Source organism: Schistocerca gregaria, chromosome 6 (assembly GCF_023897955.1).
Source record: "Schistocerca gregaria isolate iqSchGreg1 chromosome 6, iqSchGreg1.2, whole genome shotgun sequence".
NCBI lineage: Eukaryota > Metazoa > Arthropoda > Insecta > Orthoptera > Acrididae > Schistocerca > Schistocerca gregaria.
In genome coordinates this window covers 141,529,473-141,548,441 of record NC_064925.1, presented here as the reverse complement: position 1 = coordinate 141,548,441, position 18,969 = coordinate 141,529,473, and positions in this window count along the sequence as shown.

Genomic DNA, 18,969 nt, shown 5'->3' with positions numbered 1-18,969 from the left:
CCAATCTCTCGAGTGCTCCTTTGGTGCCCCAATTATCAATGAGATTTACTTTCGGTTTCAAAGCCAGGTTCTGATTCACAGTGACATCTGTAAATATCAGTGTTATTGTGGATTTGGAATTATGAACACTATTAATGTATTAATTTACACTACCTTCTGATATAGTGTCTGCAACAAAGGAGGCAAAAATATTACCGACAATATCTAATGTACTTACGCACAGGACTAATTAAGACGAAGCCACCTCTATGGACCCCACTGCATTGTTCGGCACGTCAGCTATTGTGGGTGTCTATCGTACCAGAAATAAGAGAAATAATGCTTGAACTCCTGTTTACTTATTTTCTCTTTAGCTCCGATGAATCGCCTCAGACTGCTGGCTCATGCTGACATTTTATTTAGCCAGTGTCTAGGCTGTTTGCTCTGTGGATGAAAAATCAACAGTCGGCATACACTGTGAGTTCTGCAGCACAGAACCTGCAGACACAACAGAACGTGTCCCGAAACTGCATCTTCATCTTCTGAACAGTTTTCACGTCATTCGAGATCGATTCCCTGGCGTAACGAGGTGCATCAGAAGTAAGAAAACCTTTAGCGCACATGCAGCTGAGTGTGATTACCGCTAGACATGGAAACACTTGGCCATCCTATAGTTCCAGAAACTACTCTTATACACTAGAACTTCTGCTAAAATCTTTGATATACACCCCTGGAAATTGGGGTGAGATACATCACATGATCACACTGACAGAACCACAGGCACATAGACAGAGGCAACAGAGCATGCACAATGTCGGCACTAGTACAGTGTATATCCACCTTTCGCAGCAATGCAGGCTGCTATTCTCCCATGGAGACGATCGTAGAGATGCTGGATGTAGTCCTGTGGAACGGCTTGCCATGCCATTTCCACCTGGGGCCTCAGTTGGACCAGCGTTCGTGCTGGACGTGCAGACCGCGTGACACGACGCTTCATCCAGTCCCAAACATGCTCAATGGGGGACAGATCCGGAGATCTTGCTGGCCAGGGTAGTTGACTTACACCTTCTAGAGCACGTTGGGTGGCACGGGATACATGCGGACGTGCATTGTCCTGTTGGAACAGCAAGTTCCCTTGCCGGTCTAGGAATGGTAGAATGATGGGTTCGATGACGGTTTGGATGTACCGTACACTATTCAGTATCCCCTCGACGATCACCAGAGGTGTACGGCCAGTGTAGGAGATCGCTCCCCACACCATGATGCCGGGTGTTGGCCCTGTGTGCCTCGGTCGTATGCAGTCCTGATTGTGGCGCTCACCTGCACGGCGCCAAACACGCATACGACCATCATTGGCACCAAGGCAGAAGCGACTCTCATCGCTGAAGACGACACGTCTCCATTCGTCCCTCCATTCACGCCTGTCGCGACACCACTGGAGGCGGGCTGCACGATGTTGGGGCGTGAGCGGAAGACGGCCTAACGGTGTGCGGGACCGTAGCCCAGCTTCATGGAGACGGTTGCGAATGGTCCTCGCCGATACCCCAGGAGCAACAGTGTCCCTAATTTGCTGGGAAGTGGCGGTGCGATCCCCTACGGCACTGCGTAGGATCCTACGGTCTTGGCGTGCATCCGTGCGTCGCTGCGGTCCGGTCCCAGGTCGACTGGCACGTGCACTTTCCGCCGACCACTGGCGACAACATCGATGGACTGTGGAGACCTCACGCCCCACGTGTTGAGCAATTCGGCGGTACGTCCACCCGGCCTCCCGCATGCCCACTATACGCCCTCGCTCAAAGTCCGTCAACTGCACATACGGTTCACATCCACGCTGTCGCGGCATGCTACCAGTGTTAAAGACTGCGATGGAGCTCCGTATGGCACGGCAAACTGGCTGACACTGACGGCGGCGGTACACAAATGCTGCACAGCTAGCGCCATTCGACAGCCAACACCGCGGTTCCTGGTGTGTCCGCTTTGCCGTGCGTGTGATCATTGCTTGTACAGCCCTCTCGCAGTGTCCGGAGCAAGTATGGTGGGTCTGACACACCGGTGTCAATGTGTTCTTTTTTCCATTTCCAGGAGTGTATTATAACACTATTGCTTCTTTTCGTTCTTACATTGCATCACCTGAAACGTGCAACACATATATCGAGCGCATGGGGAGTATTATTGGTGTGCGGTTTTTCAGAATGGTTTGGTAGTTAGGGGCTCGTATTATTAGTCACTAAACAGTTTGTAATAATTCTTAGCAAGTCTACTGTGAAAACATAATTTTTTAAATGGTACATCTGCCTATTGTCATCAACAGACAGACAGTAGGGTAAATTAGAATGTAAGTGGTGTTTGTTGAAGGAGTCTAGTGCGAAAAACATCCGAGGTATCGCATTTTGAAAAAATTCGACACTAACACTTGTTTGTGCCACTGAACCCTTGTAGTTGGTAGGTACGGTGTTGTTACGTTTGCTTATAGTGCGCTTGTGATATCCTTGAGTGCATTGAGGCTTGCTAGTCACTTAGTGTGTAACAGTCGAAACACAGTGTCGTAGGTGGGCGAAGGGATTTTCCAATGCAGAGCAAAGCGACATGCTCATGGTATATGGAGAGTGTGGGAGGAATACAGTTCGTTCTGTATGGTGTATGCGCTAAGATATCCCAAGAGACATCAACTACCTCGGCAATTATTTATCAACGTCTTCACCCAGTTACGTGAAAGGGGCAATGTAACACCTAGACAACGTAGTTGAAGGAAACTGGTGACGTCAGAAGAGGGAGAAGTGAATGTTCCTGCTGCTGTTGCAGTTGATCCGTTCATTAGCACCGGCGCAATCTCACGAAGAAATGGCATGAGTCAGGCAAGTGCCCTACCCATTCTCCATTGAGATAGGCTCCATCCTTATCATATCGCTCTCTGTCAAGAGCTGCATGGAAACGGTTATGGGAACCGTGTTAACTTCTGTACGTGGGCATTAAGACAAGATACTTCAAATGTAAACTGTGGTTTGGTTAGTGTTGAACACACATTTACAAATCACGGCCAGGTAAACCACCGAGACATGCACCATTTGTCTGTTGACAATCCCCGTTGGCATTGTCAAGTGGAGTGTCAGCATCCATGGGGTGTAAACCTGTAGTATGGGGTAGTGAACCATCAGCTTATTTTTTTCTTTATTTTTTTGAATCATCAATCTTCTGAGTGGATTGATGCCGCCCACCACGAACTTCTTTTCTGTACCAACATCTTCATCTCAGAGTAGCATTTGCAACCTACGTCCTCAATTATTTGCTGAATGTATTCCAATCGTTAACTTCCTCCACAATTTTTACTCTCTAAAGATCTCTCTAGTACCATGAAAGTTATTCTCTGATATCTTAACAGATGTCCTATCATCCTGTCCTTCTTGTCAGTGTTTCCCGTTTATTCTTTCCTCGCCGATTCTCCAGAGAACCTCCTTATTATTTACATTATCAGTCCATCTAATGGTCAACATTATTCTGTACACATCTCAAGTGTTTCCATTCCTTCTTTTCCAGTTTTCCCATAGTCCATGTTTCACTACCAAGCAATGCTGATCACCGAACGTACATTTTCAGACATTTCTTTCTCACGTTAAGGCTTAAGTTCGATACCAGCAGACTTCTCTTGGCCAGGAATGCACGTTCTACCAGAGCTATTCTGCTTCTTATGTCATCCATGCACCATTTTACATTGTCGAACGCTTTTTCTAGATCGACAAATCCTACGAACGTGTCTTGAGTTTTCTTTAGTGTTGCTTCCATTATCAATCGCAACGTCAGAACTGTCTCTCTCGTGCCTTTACCTTTCCTGAAGCTAAACTGATGGCCATCTAACACATGTTCAATTTTTCTTTCCCTTCATCGGTATATTACTCTTGTCAGCAGTTTGGATGCATGAACTGTTAAGGACCGAGCGAGGTGGCGCAGCGGTTAGCACACTGGACTCGCTTTCGGGAGGACGACGGTACAATCCCGTCTCCGGCCATCCTGATTTAGGTTTTCCGTGATTTCCCTAAATCGCTTCAGGCAAATGCCGGGATGGTTCCTTTGAAAGGGCACGGCCGATTTCCTTCCCCATCCTTACCTCACCCGAGCTTGCGCTCCGTCTCTAATGACCTCGTTCTCGACGGGACGTTAAACACTAAGATCCTCCTGAACTGTTAAGCTTCTTGTGCGATAATTCTAGCACTTGCCAGCTCTTGCAGTCTTCTGTATTGTGTGGATATTTTTCCGGAAGTCAGAAGGTATATTCCCAGACCCATGCATTCTACACATCAACGTGGATAGTCGTTTTCTTGCCACTTCCCCCATGATTTTAGAAATTCTGATGGAATGTTATCGATCCCTTCTGTCTTATTTGATTTTATGTTCTCCAAAGGTCTCTTAAATTCTGGTTCTAATACTGGATCCCTTATCTCTTCTAAATCAACTTCTGTTTTTTCTTCTATGAGGTTATCAGACATGTCATCGCCCTCACAGACGCCTTCATTGTACTCTTTCTATCGATCCACTCTCTCGTCTGCATTTAACAGTTTAACTCCCATTGCACTCTTAATGATACAATCCTTGCTTTTAATTTCACCGATGGTTGTTTTGACTTTTCTATATGTTGAGTCAGTCCTTACGGCAATCATTTATTTTTTGATTTCTTGTACTTTCCATTATGACTCCTCCAAGGTACCCCTTACAATCTAGTATCTGATTTCAGAATCTCTGCCTGACCGTGATGTAACATAACTGAAATCTTACATGTCCCACGACCTTTTTTCAAGGTTACCTTCTCCTCTTGTGATTCCTGAACAGAGTATTCGATCTTACTTCCAACAGGACAGCGCTCGCCCACATACCGCTGTTGTAAACCAAGATGCTCTACAGGGTGTTGACATGTTGCATTGGCCTGCTCGACCAACAGATCTGTCTCCCATACAGCACATATGAGACATCATCGGACGAGAATTCCTGCGTCATCCACAAATAGCACTAACGGTCTCTGTATTGATCGACCAAGTGCATCAGGCTTGGAAGTCCATCCCACTTCCGGCACCTGTATAACACAATGCATGCACGTTTGCATCCCTGCATTCGAAATTCTGGCGCTTACACCGGTTTTTAATGTATCAGTATTTCACATTTGTAATGGCGTATATCGCGCTTACGTTAACCTATGATCTTCACTTAAATATATGAACTAGAAATGTTTTTCTGAAATTTCATGACTCCTCATTCATTATTTTTTGGTTTTTCAGTTTCTTTTCCGTCGGTGTATCAGTGTAAGACTCTCCACACTCTCGCTCAGACTTCAACACTGATCTATCGATCACGTTACCTTCTAATTTTTCACCAACAGAATTCGTTTTCTCCACCTATCTTGTTCTTTTCTGTAGCTAAATCTTACCTCTTGCATCTTTAAATGGGGTAATCCAACGTTCATACAGCCTAGCCCTTCCTGAAAGGCAAAAAGTATCCTTTTTTAACTGATTTTTCGCTGTAATGCCCATTTACATTCAGATGATCTTCCAAGTCCTTTGTTACCTGTGATTGAATCACAATGTCATCATAAAATTCTTATTTAATCTCCGTGAAGTTACGTTCCCTTTCCAAACTGGTTTTCTATAGTGCTTGCGGAAAAAATTACTATTACTACACTCCTGGAAATTGAAATCAGAACACCGTCAATTCATTGTCCCAGGAAGGGGAAACTTTATTGACACATTCCTGGGGTCAGATACATCACATGATCACACTGACAGAACCACAGGCACATAGACACAGGCCACAGAGCATGCACAATGTAGGCACTAGTACAGTGTATATCCACCTTTCGCAGCAATGCAGGCTGCTATTCTCCCATGGAGACGATCGTAGAGATGCTGGATGTAGTCCTGTGGAACGGCTTGCCATGCCGTTTCCACCTGGCGCCTCAGTTGGACCAGCGTTCGTGCTGGACGTGCAGACCGCGTGAGACGACGCTTCATCCAGTCCCAAACATGCTCAATGGGGGACAGATCCGGTGATCTTGCTGGCCACGGTAGCTGACTTACACCTTCTAGAGCACGTTGGGTGGCACGGGATACATGCGGACGTGCATTGTCCTGTTGGAAAAGCAAGTTCCCTTGCCGGTCTAGGAATGGTAGAACGATGGGTTCGATGACGGTTTGGATGTACCACGCACTATTCAGTGTCCCCTCGACGATCACCAGAGGTGTACGTCCAGTGTAGGAGATCGCTCCCCTCACCATGATGCCGGGTGTTGGCCCTGTGTGCCTCGGTCGTATGCAGTCCTGATTGTGGCGCTCACCTGCACGGCACCAAACACGCATACGACCATCATTGGCACCAAGGCAGAAGCGACTCTCATCGCTGAAGACGACACGTCTCCATTCGTCCCTCCATTCACGCCTGTCGCGACACCACTGGAGGCGGGCTGCACGATGTTGGGGCGTGAGCAGAAGACGGCCTAACGGTGTGGGGGACCGTAGCCCAGCTTCATGGAGACAGTTGCGAATGGTCCTCGCCGATACCCCAGGAGCAACCGTGTCCCTAATTTGCTGGGAAGTGGCGGTGCGGTCCCCTACGGCACTGCGTAGGATCCTACGGTCTTGGCGTGCATCCGTGCGTCGCTGCGGTCCGGTCCCAGGTCGACGGGCACGTGCACCTTCCGCCGACCACTGGCGACAACATCGATGTACTGTGGAGACCTCACGCCCCACGTGTTGAGCAATTCGGCGGTACGTCCACCCGGTCTCCCGCATGCCCACTATACGCCCTCGCTCAAAGTCCGTCAACTGCACATACGGTTCACGTCCACGCTGTCGCGGCATGCTACCAGTGTTAAAGACTGCGATGGAGCTCCGTATGCCACGGCAAACTGGCTGACACTGACGGCGGCGGTGCACAAATGCTGCGCAGCTAGCGCCATTCGACGGCCAACACCGCGGTTCCTGGTGTGTCCGCTGTGCCGTGCGTGTGATCATTGCTTGTCCGGAACAAGTATGGTGGGTCTGACACACCGGTGTCAATGTGTTCTTTTTTCCATTTCCAGGAGTGTATTTGGGTCAGCATTTGTAAAGCTCTAATTCCTCTCTCCCCAACCCCACCTTATGGAGAGATAAGGAGAGTTTTAGTTTTAGCGAATCAAAATTTACTAAGTAAATAAGTACTTTTTATTAATCTGTAACCATTTTCCACGCAAAAATGAGAACATGGATTTTCTTGAATTACAGCGCCAACTTCCAAGAATCAAAACAAATGTTTAACACAAAATGTATGTAGTTTTTTATGTAAAATCTGATTCTGCCCTAAAAATGTTGGTTCCCATTTGAAATTTTAAAGTTGCCTCCCGCTCCACCCCCAGGGGGCTGGGGTGGCGCGCAAATTTTAGCACCAGCAGATATCACCGTCGAAAATAATAAACAATGGATTTTGCAGATTTTTTTCGTGTGAAGCTTATTATTCGACTTATTCTGGTTTGTCAACTTAAAATTTACACACTGTGTATAAGTCTCAGAGTATTTCGGTTCCTCACACGTTTCCCAAGGATCTCGTCATTCTGAGGCATTGTCGTCTACTCCAGATGTCTTCTTTTGACTTGGGTCATACAGTGCTCTATCACAACTCGCACATCATCTTCATCTACTTCCTCTTCTCTTTCTATAACACTGTCTTCTTGTGTTGTCGTTGCCGTCGACACCACCTAAGGCGGCGCGCAGGGATAGTTGGTAATACATAGCAAGAATTTCGCGGACGCCAACAGCGTCCGCGAAATTCAACGCTGCAACGATACGAGCGGGCAGCGTCTTACCACCACCGGCCACGATATCAGACTCCATCGCGTCCTGCCTTGCAGACGCTTTTGTTATTGATGTGCCTTACTGTGCATCTTGTACTGTGATGTTCGCGCCGGCCACTGTGGCAGAGCGGTTCTAGGCGCTTCAGTCCGGAACCGCGCAACCGCTATGGTCGCAGGTTCGAATCCTGCCTCGGGCATGGATGTGTGTGATGCCCTTAGGTTACTTAGGTTTTACATTTATAAACATGGTCAATCCATGTATACATCACATTCTTCATACAATATTCGATTTTGTCAGCCATATATATACACACAAATGAACGTTTCTCTGTTTGTTTGTCCTCTATGCACTCTCAAACTATTCATCATATTGCGACGAAACTTTGATGAGTTGCCCGCCGTACTACTAGCACGGTTACTATCCCCCCCCTCCCCCAAAAAAAGAGTACCATACATAGTTCAGGAGATATGACATCATTAACAATGAGATGTCACCGCGCAAAAATATCCAGATTTATGTATCCTCTATTTCAAATGAGAGCACTTAGTCCCTGGCAACAAACTTTTCACTATTTATAATTTCAAACCTTCACAAAAAAAATTCTCACTGTCTCACTCTCCATAAAATGATGAAAGGAAGAAAGTTATCACTTACTACATTTTCGCTGTACATGCCAGAAAACTGTCGGATGAGGCATGGCGTTTTAATGTATTACTTCGTTACAACTAACTCTATTCGCAACACATGTAGTACAGGGTATCCACATATATCACTAAATGTGCAGTGCAAGGTTATGTAAAAACTATGAATCCATCGGTGAAGAACTTTTGGAGAACAGAATATGTAAATTTAACAATCGCATCCCAGTGATTCCGATGGATATGCCATCCGAAAACAAACCTTTTTCAGGTGCGACTTGCATTTGGAATGATCATCAACAAGGCACAGGGCAGTCATTTAGAGTGTATGGACTAAATTTGGAAAATCCGTACTTCTCACATGGACAACTGTATGGCGCTTGCTCGCTCATCTGGAAACCGTCCGACTTATTCGTGTACGTACCACACGGAAAAACCAAAATTACCCTATATCCAAAAGCACATCACAAAGAGATTTTCAAACCAAAAACTTTTTTTTTCTTTCCGTGCACTGTTGCGCATGTCGGGTACAGCTAGTACTGAATAATTAACATAATTATATGTGTTATAAAAGATAAAACATAGCATTTAAGTAGCGAAAATTGTGTTGCATCATCAAACCCGGAAACAATATCTGTCTCCTTCCAGGTGAAAATAAAATAAAGCTGTTACTAATTACACTGAAATATCACAACTGAGACGTGTAAATGATCTTTCTTGTGCAAATGTCATGCCCAATGCAATAAAACACAGTATGCTTAACGGACATCTGGCGGGATTAATCCAATAGTATTATCCTATAGCCTACTCCGACTTACAAGTTAATATGAAATCAACAACATCACAAATATACAAATTGAATCTCTGTAAGACAGACAAAACTTTGAAATAAATAAAAAAGAAGGACTATGTTTCTGAGAAATCACACTATTTACTTGAGATACATCTCTATCTAAAAACTACAGAGCGGGAGCAAAAGGTAGAAAAAACTTTACATGGAATTCTGGCTAAATCGTGCTAACAGAGAATTTAAAAACGTTTTCACTGCCCCAATGAGGCTTTTTGGGGGTAAAGAGAGGTGTATAAAATAGCGTTTATCTATATACGACACTAACCATAACCTAAACAATGGATAAAGCTAACATTCCCATCAGAACCATGTTGCCGCGATTTTACGATTGTACAACTCACAGAGGCTGTTGAGTGACAGAACGTGGGCCCGTAAAAAAAACCTGCGCTTCCTTCAAAGGGAGGCTCTCATGACGTCACAGGGTACCGGCATAACAACTCTTGCGAAGCTCCACGCATGGACTTTTTCTGCATCTCTCAGGACTCTCCATGCTGTCTGCATACTTTTTTCCCTTCCTGACTCATTTGCATTCGCTCTGATGTCCGGGAGCTTCATTGCTTACAAAAATCACAGACAGTTGCGTCTCGTATAGCAAAATATCCTATATTCCATCGTACACACCACAGCACCGTTTGAAGTGGAATACACAAGTTCTTTGTTTACAGATGCAGCAAGGGAACTCTCGCATAAAATCTGCTGCACAACGTAAGTGGTTAAAAATGTATTCAATTATGGGACAATGGTGACCGTAAATTAGGAAAAAAGAGAAGTACATAAGATAGTAAATAGGAATGTTTCTGGTTAACAAGCTATCTAATTATTTTTGAGTTATTATCAGAGGTCAATATATAGCGGGAACGCAACGTAATACACTTTGTGGTCAAAAGTATCCGGACATCTTGATGAAAATGACTTACAAGTTCGTGGCGCCCTCCATCAGTAATGCTGGAATTCAATATGGTGTTGCCCCAACCTTAGCCTTTATGACAGCTTCCAATCTCTCAGGGATACGTTCAATCAGGTGCTGGAAGGTTTCTTGGGGAATGGCAGCCCATTCTTCACAGAGTGCGGCACTGACGAGGGGTATCGATGTCGGTCAGTGAGGCCTGGCACGCAGTCAGCGTTCCAAAACATCCTAAAGGTGTTCTATAGGATTCAAGTCAGAACTCCGTGCAGGCCAGTCCATTACAGAGATGTTATTGTCGTGTAACCAATCAGCCATAGGCCGTGCTTTATGAAGTCGATGGTGTTGAAAGAAGCAATCACCATCCCCGAATTGCTCTTCAACATGGGAAGCACATGGTGCTTAAAACATCAGTGTAGGCATTTGCTTTGATGGTACCATGCAAAACAACAATGGGTGCAAGCCCCATCCATAAAAAACACAACCACACCGTAACACCACCGCCTCCGAATTTTACTGTTGGCGCTACACACCCTGGCAGATGACATTCACTGGCATTCGCCATACCCACACCGTGCCATCTGATTGTCACATTGTGTCTCGTGATACGCCACTCCACACAACGTTTTTCCACTGTTCAATCGTCGAATGTTAATGCCTCTTACACCAAGCGAGGCGTCGTTTGCCATTAACCGGTGTGATGTGTGACTTATGAACAGCCGCTCGACCATGAAATCAAAGTTTTCTCACCTCCCACCAAACTATAGTTCCGATGCAGTCTGGAATTCTTGTGTAATGATCTCTATAGATGTCTGCCTATTACATATTACGACCCTCTTCAACTGACGGCGGTCTCTGTCATTCAACAGACAACAAAGTCGGCCTATACGCTTTCGTGCCTGTACGTCTCCCTTGACGTTTCCACTTCACTACTACATCGTAAACAGTGGACCTAGGCATGTTTAGGAGTGTGAAAATCTCGCGTACAGACGTATGACACAAGTGACACCAAATCACCTTTTCACGTTCGAAGTACATGATGTCCGCGGATAGCCCCATTCTGCTTTCTCACGATGTCTAATTACTACTGAGGTCGCTGATATGGAGTACCTGGCAGTAAGTGGCAGCACAATGCACGCAGTATGAAAAACTTATGTTTTTGGGTGTGTCCGGATACTTTTGATTTTACAGTGTATTTGGCTTGACCAAACCTGTTTTATAGCAATTGTGATGTAAATCTATTCCTTTTAGATAATATTTCGTGTGTTCTGAGACTGGCTATATGTTTCACGCCGTAATCTAAACCAAATAATTCGAATCTGCTCTGAGCGTTTTTAGATATACCATCAACTGTTTGAAGAGCCTTAATCATACATTTCTACCTTTGGCCACGTTTTCCTCCTACTCCTCTACGGTTCCTACAGAGATAAGTTTGAAGAACAAATGATAATTTAAGGACGTCGTGCACATCGTGATTCACCGCCAGCAGGTGGTGACAAAAATTTCTTTATATACCACTAGTTTAGATCGACCGACGATATTTAGGTATATTGGAGTCCGGTCACAGACTGCTACAGTCATTAGGAGAGAGCCAGGTGGGATGTCGTGGTGAGACCCTAGTTATTCTTGAGAGAACCAAAAAAAACATAACTGAGTGAGCCGTGCTGCAGCTCGCGTTGGTGCTGTTTGTAGGTTTACGCCCTCTATTGGAGGCCAGACGGTATCGTTTAGTTGGCATGGTTGCAGTTGTTTGTGTTCTTCTCGTCTTGACTGAAGCCACTCGGTTTTGCAAGCGTTGCCTGTCCGCTAGTGGCAGCAGCGGCCGTTATCGATATGTAGTAAATGTTGCTCTATCTTTGGGGCGAAGTCGTTGTTTTTCCGGGTTGCGTGAGTGGGCCACTTCGGTTGGCGACTCAGGAGGAGCCAGGTCCGCACAGTGCCAGAATACGCCGCTGGCCGCACGCAGGGACTGCCAGATGGAAGGGCTGTGGTCACTAGGGTGCACGACCTCGTCGTAAACCAGATCCAGCAAGCTTTAAGATGAGTGCATTTCAATCCAAGTAGAGAAACCTCCACCATTGTGATATCTCGCGATTCTCCAGTGACTTGGATTCGCGGTGCTGCTCGTAGTGTCGCCGAGGCGAAGAGCAGCGAGTGGAGTGCTTGGGGAAGGCGGGTATTGATTAGCCTACCTCGACTTCTTATTACTATTTCCTGCGTTCAACTTATTACAATTTGTTAAGTTCAACCAGTGGTAATTTTTATTGCCTGGTGGGCGCTAACGCCCCAGTGACGTGCCCTGGGGGTCAGTGTATGTAACGGTAGTGTACGCTTCCTAACCTTGCGGCTGCTCTCCGGTAAGGGGTGTAGTTTTGAAAGCTTTCTTGATTGTAGGCCAGATGGTGATTCTCCTACTCTGGTGGTAGTGATTTCTTTCTCGTTCCGGGCGCTCTAAACACAATATTCTGGGGAAGTAGTGCAGACCACTACAGTGGCTTTGGCGTATTGTCCCATCTTTGCATTTGATTTCTCGGACGACAGGTAGCCTCAGAAAGATTATCTTTAGTTATTCGTTGGACTGCTACTAGTCTGAGTTTACATCTTGTGAACTGAATGCAACTCTTGGCTGCCTATCTCATTGCTCGTGAAAGTGTTTGTTGCAGGACCTTCTGAGAGGTCGATTCCTGGAGCACCGTCTGTGGCCACTTGGTTCTTGTGAGATGTGTATTCTAAAAGGAGGTGTGATGGCCAGTAGTTCAGTGTAACGCTCCTTCAGCCAGCGCCTTCTGCGGGTGTAATCTACCTGAGTACCCTTTAAGGAACTTATGTACTTGTCTTTGTGTTTTATTACTGTATTATTTATTACAATACTACTGAATTATTTATTACAATACCTTGTAATGCCTACATTAAAGGTTATATATGTCTAGTTAATTGTTCTGGTCGCCTTCTGGAATAAATCTAGCAGTGTAGTGTTCAGTGGATGTTAAGGGTTGTGTTACAAAGTTTACCATCATCTTACTTCACCCGTTTGGTGATCAGTTGGTTGTTTTTTAATTAACCTTAGCTATTTATTTGCTGTTTTACAGAAGTCTTCTAATGTTTTTATATTATTGCCATTCTCGGCGTGTAAGGCCTTCTGCCCAGATCACAGTGGCTTGCTTTTAAAACATTATCTGCCGTATCTGCATTTAATGGCGATTTACTAAATTGTAACTCACTGAAAACACTATTATTTACACAGTTGTTACTTAAACCTAACTAACCTGTAAGTAGGCTGTTTAGGTTTTCTTATTGCTAACGCCACATAGCGCTCTGTATGAAACATCACTGGCTGTGCCATGTGCAGTCTGTGGCTAGTTTGCATTGTTGTCTGCCATTGTAGTGTCGGACAGCGGCAGCTGGATGCTAACAGCGCGTAGCGTTGCTCAGTTGGAAGTGAGCCGCCAGCGGTGGTGGACGTGGGGAGAGAGATGGCGGAGTTTTGAAATTTGTAAGAATTGGTGTCATGAACTGATATATATATTATGACTATTAAGGTAAATACATTGTTTGTACTCTATTAAAATCTTTCATTCGCTAACTATGGCTATCAGTAGTTAGTGCCTTCAGTAGTTTGAATCTTTTATTTAGCTGGCAGTAGTGGTGCTCGCTGTATTGCAGTAGTTCGAGTAACGAAATTTTTTGTAAGTGATTTGTGAAAGGTATAGGTTAATGTTAGTCAGGGCCATTCTTTTGTAGGGATTATTGAAAGTCAGACTGCGTTGCGCTAAAAACTATTGTGTGTCAGTTTAAGCACAGTCGTGTACAATTTTTCTAAGGGGACGTTTCAAACCTAAGGACATCACACACACCCATGCCCAAGGCAGGATTCGAACCTGCGACCGTAGCAGCCCCGCGGTTCAGGACTGCAGCGCCAGAACCGCACGGCCACCGCGGCCGGCCCCTTCATTAATAACATGTGGTACTTATGTTTATTGTTGAGTCTGGAATTACTGGTTTAAAGTAAATTGTGTGTAGCTATAATAGGCTACCAATAGTAACTGATTACGGCATCATCCACAATCGTAACCGAATCGTGCCTTCCCTTGTCTACCAGGTTTCACTGAGAATACCAAATACATTAGCCAGTGATACAGGATTGTTTCCCAAAGCACCACGCAATGGCCAGATCAGCGGGGTATCAGCTCATCAATGGCGGGAAGGCAAGCTTGCGATTGTCTTGCAGTACTGCCAGTGCAGCTAATCGCTGGGTGGCAGCTGCCCCTTAACGGATGGCCATTGACACCTGGCCTCCAGCTCTGCTATCAGTCTCTAAAGTGATCTCGTGGATGTCTAAGATTTACGCTCAGTAGTCTCACCCCAAGTCCACCTGAAGTACTAACTGCCACGCAGGGCTCGGCCCTCAGCCCCCTTTTAGGGAACAGAAGCCAGCAGCATCAGAGTCGGCCTCCGGAATGAGATGAGCAGCCGTAGCGCCTTCGAACTCGAAGGTGGATAAAGGACAGCGTGCAGATCATGTAGATCAAGCCTCCAGAGGAGGTTCAGAGTAATGGCTCAGTGAGCTCTCGAACTGGCAGCGGCCTTCCAGCTTGACTCGTGGTTCCATAAATAATATAAAATAGCTTGGTGTGCTGAGAGTCGATCTCCATAGCATCCCCTCTCACTGGATAGTTATAACTGACACATGGGCTGGGACTGCATACAGGGCAGTCGGCAATCAGCACTCAGCAGTTGGCAGTCATCACTCAGCAATCAGGAATTTGTTAAGATGAGTAGGGTATTTATGTCAGCGCTTCCTGCGTGCCCTGTGGCGGTGGGGATGGTTACGACGTCATGTGTCCTGATTTGTGCTTCTTTGTCAGCTCTCCTAGGTACTTCAGACTTGCGCTGCTGGACTTTTCAGAGGCTCTTTACTTGCTCGACACCTGAATACGTAACGTAGCTTTCTACCTAGCCTTTCTTACGAGACTCTGCTGTGTCAGTGGTATGACGGTATCTCTCGGCTTGCTCAGCTTTACTAGCAGACTGTGCACTCGAACGTTTCCCTGTGTTTTGATAGCCTCCGTGTTTGCTGCAACTTGCTCAGCATTTCCCCTAGCTGGTAGTCTACTGGTCACTGACACAGGCAGTTCAGCTTCTGGGAGCCGCCAAGGTAAAACTCAGACGATTTTTCAGTGCCTGCCAGGGAAACTATCCTGGGATGTAACATCTCACCCTCCTTTCAGAAAATTCGTCTAATTTTTCAGTCTTTGTACCTGTAATAAACTCATCGTACATATTTTGTACCAGTATTAACACATTATATAACTTCAGTTATTCTTCCATTACCATACAGCTAATTTACATGATTTTCAGTGTTTGATATATCGAAGCGATAAAGAAGGTTTTTGCAGAAGTCATTTCTTACATACCAATACAATTATTCATACATTTACAGGTTCACCTGTTAGTTTACCCGTCATTCATTTACTATGAGCTTTATTTACAAATGAATCAAAGGGCATAAGGCGCTAAGGTAAATCTCAGCGGTATACCGACTTTTGCTCACAACAGAAATAGATTGCACAAATCTCAGTCACACTAAATTGCTGATAGAAGTCACACTTATTGTCATGATACTATGATGTTGTCTACTGCAGTACTCCCGTATGTGCTGGGACATTTGTTCGGCTATAATTCTCCATTTTTGCATTGCTGCTAGTTCTTCTAGTGAGCGTAGAATGTCTGGATTCAGGATATCATTTACGAAGATTACGTTCGGTTTAGGCAGCACCTCTAGCTGCTTCTGAGGCCAGTACAACATAGGCTCTTCCCACATAATTGTTGTCTTACTAGTGATCGTAGCTGGTACACGAAATGTCTCACCTGCTAAGCCACAAGTCGTACCTATATTATTATTCTGCTATCCAATAATTCACCTGTATTCATACCTGTTGCTTTCCCGTGTTCCTAACACTTTGCAATGACTATTTCTGGTGAAAAAAACTGAGCCTATTATCTGGAAATTTAGATACGGTGCTAACACTTTCCTCTGACATTCACTTTCTTCGCTCTCACTAGGAATACGTGGACCTCGCATGCGTGTATGACAATCTGAATCATTCTTCCTGGACACGTCTAACACTTACCCTCCAGCATCCCTGTAGGTATTCCAACGACATTAAGAGCGTAGCGATCTCTTTCCTCTGAATGTATTAATACATCTTCGGTCCATACTTGTAACTATTTTGGTATGGGTCCCTTCAGAAGGCGAGATTAATCGCACAAAGCTATACACTCAAATACGAAAACAAGATTGTCTTGATCCCTTGATAATGGAAAATAAAAAAGCACTGTAAAACATACTATAAATAGAAGAAAATGAAACTGCATTACTTCGAAATAATCTACTCATACACAAGAACAAACGAAGTGCAACATGAGCAGACAACAGTCCCAGTCCTCACCTGTCGACGTGTCCCAAGGGCCTAAGGCATTTTAGATGTACTCTGGTCATCAGTCAGTTTCTTCTTTGTTCCATGAGACTTCGCACTCTGTACTGCAGATGTTCATGGTATCTGTGGCAATGCGTCAACAGCTCCCTTAAAATGCTTAATATTGAAACGTCCCCTTAGAAAAATTATTCACGAGTGTGCTTAAGCTGAAACACAATATTTTTTTTGCGCAACGCAATCTGACTTTCAGAAATCCCTACGAAAGAATGGCCCTGACTAACATTAACCTATACCTTTCACAAATCACTTACCTCACAAAAAATCATCGTTACTCGATTTACTGCAATACAGCGAGCACCAATACTGCCAGCTAAATAAAAGATTCAAACTACGGGAGTCACTAACTACTGATAGGCATAGTTAGCGAATGAAAGATTTTAATAGAGAACAAACAATGTATTTACCTTAATAGTCATAATATATATATCAGTTCCTGACATTCATTCTTACAAATTTCAAAACTCCGCCATCTCTCTCCCCACGTCCACCACTGATGGCGGCTCACCTCCAACTGTGCAACGCTACGCGCTGTTAGCATCCAGCTGCCGCTGCCCAACACTACAATGGCAGACAACAATGCAAACCAGCCACAGACTGCACATGGCACAGCCAGTGATTTTTCATACAGAGCGCTACGTGGCGTTACAAATAAGAAAACGTAAACAGCCTACTTACAATATGTCCCATATGAATAATCTAAGTTTTATTGGTATGTGTATTTAACACTGATAGGTGACGTCATTACCACAACTTGGTGTGGTCTGTGGTATCGGGTCACGACTTTCTATGTTTTGCCTTTTGATGTGTATGGGCTCGTTACTAATATCCATTAGCCATACCTGGATTGCAGTAACTTCCCTATGCATTGTCTTATCTGGCCTCATCGATTTAAGACTTTCATATTTGTGCATTTTATTTGTTGCCAAATGTCTCGCATTTTTCTACCAAACCTTTTTACTGATTTGGTGCCGGATCCAAGCTCGGTTTAATGACTTCAAAAGGTGAAGGTGTTTTTCTCCCGTATATTGCCGTGTATGAAGAAAGACTAGTAGCTGCATGGACTTTAGAATTGTACGCAGCAGCTACAAAATTTAAATATATGTCCCAGTTTTCATAATTAGTGTTGAATTCATAGCTCAGCTGCTTTGAAATCGTGAAATGAACTCTCTCTTTTCTCCCTTGGCTTCAGAATGGAAGGGGCTTGTTCGCAGTTTGGAAATTAGGATCGATCGACACAACTGCTTCATCAAATCGGATATGAAATTGGTATCCTGGTCTATAATTAACTTGTCCAGGATGTCAAATGTGAGAAACCAATTATGTACTAACGCTTAAGCAACTTTACTCACTTGTCGATTACAATGAATGCATTCTACCAAAGCGGTAGCTATGTAGCCTCTCAGCGTAATAGGCCAATGCCTTTGTTTAAATCAATAGAAGCTTGGGTCGACAACTTTGAAAACGTCAGTGAAACAACAAGGAAAAGAGGTGGCAAAGCTTACAGACAGTGCATACTCCTGAGAATGTGGAACATGTAAGAGATCAGAGCATAGACAGACTGTTGCGCTTGGAATTTCTGACAGGACTCTCAGAAGAATTTTGCAGTTAGACTTACATCAACACTCACACAAAATCCAAGTGGTTGACGCTTTGAATAATAACAACTTCGAGGTCCGGCAGCATTTCTGTGAAAGTCTTTTGCAATTGATTGAAGAAAACGAGTTGCTTGTGCACAACCTCTCGTTGACTGACAAGACAAATTATCACCTCAATAGATATGTGAACAAACAGAACTTTAGATATTGGAATGATCAGAACCATCACCATCTCCATGAAAACCCCTGCACCCCTGCACACAACCAAGGTAATAGTTTGTGTGCAATGTCCTCATCAGGAATAACAGGCCCTTATTTTTTTTTTAGAACAGAAGGGGGAAATCTGTTATTGTGAATGCTGAGCACTATTAAATAATGTTAAAGGACATTCTTCATACCTCAGCATCGCCAATATGCAGTGAACGATGAAACATTATTTAAAGCCACACAGCCTGCCTGAGCATAAATGTTCTCGATGAAGTTTTTCCTAACCAAGTGACTTCCAAGAATGGAGCGATTGCTTGCCCCCATCCCCCATTCATCCGACCTTAAAACTTGTAATTTTTTTCTTATGGGGTTACCTTAGGAGCAAAGTGTACGAAGAAAGACCTTATTACGTTGGTGATCCCAAAGCAAGAATCCGGCTGGTAATCGAGAGAATTCCTCAGGGTATGCTCTGTGATGGACAGCTTCGTAAA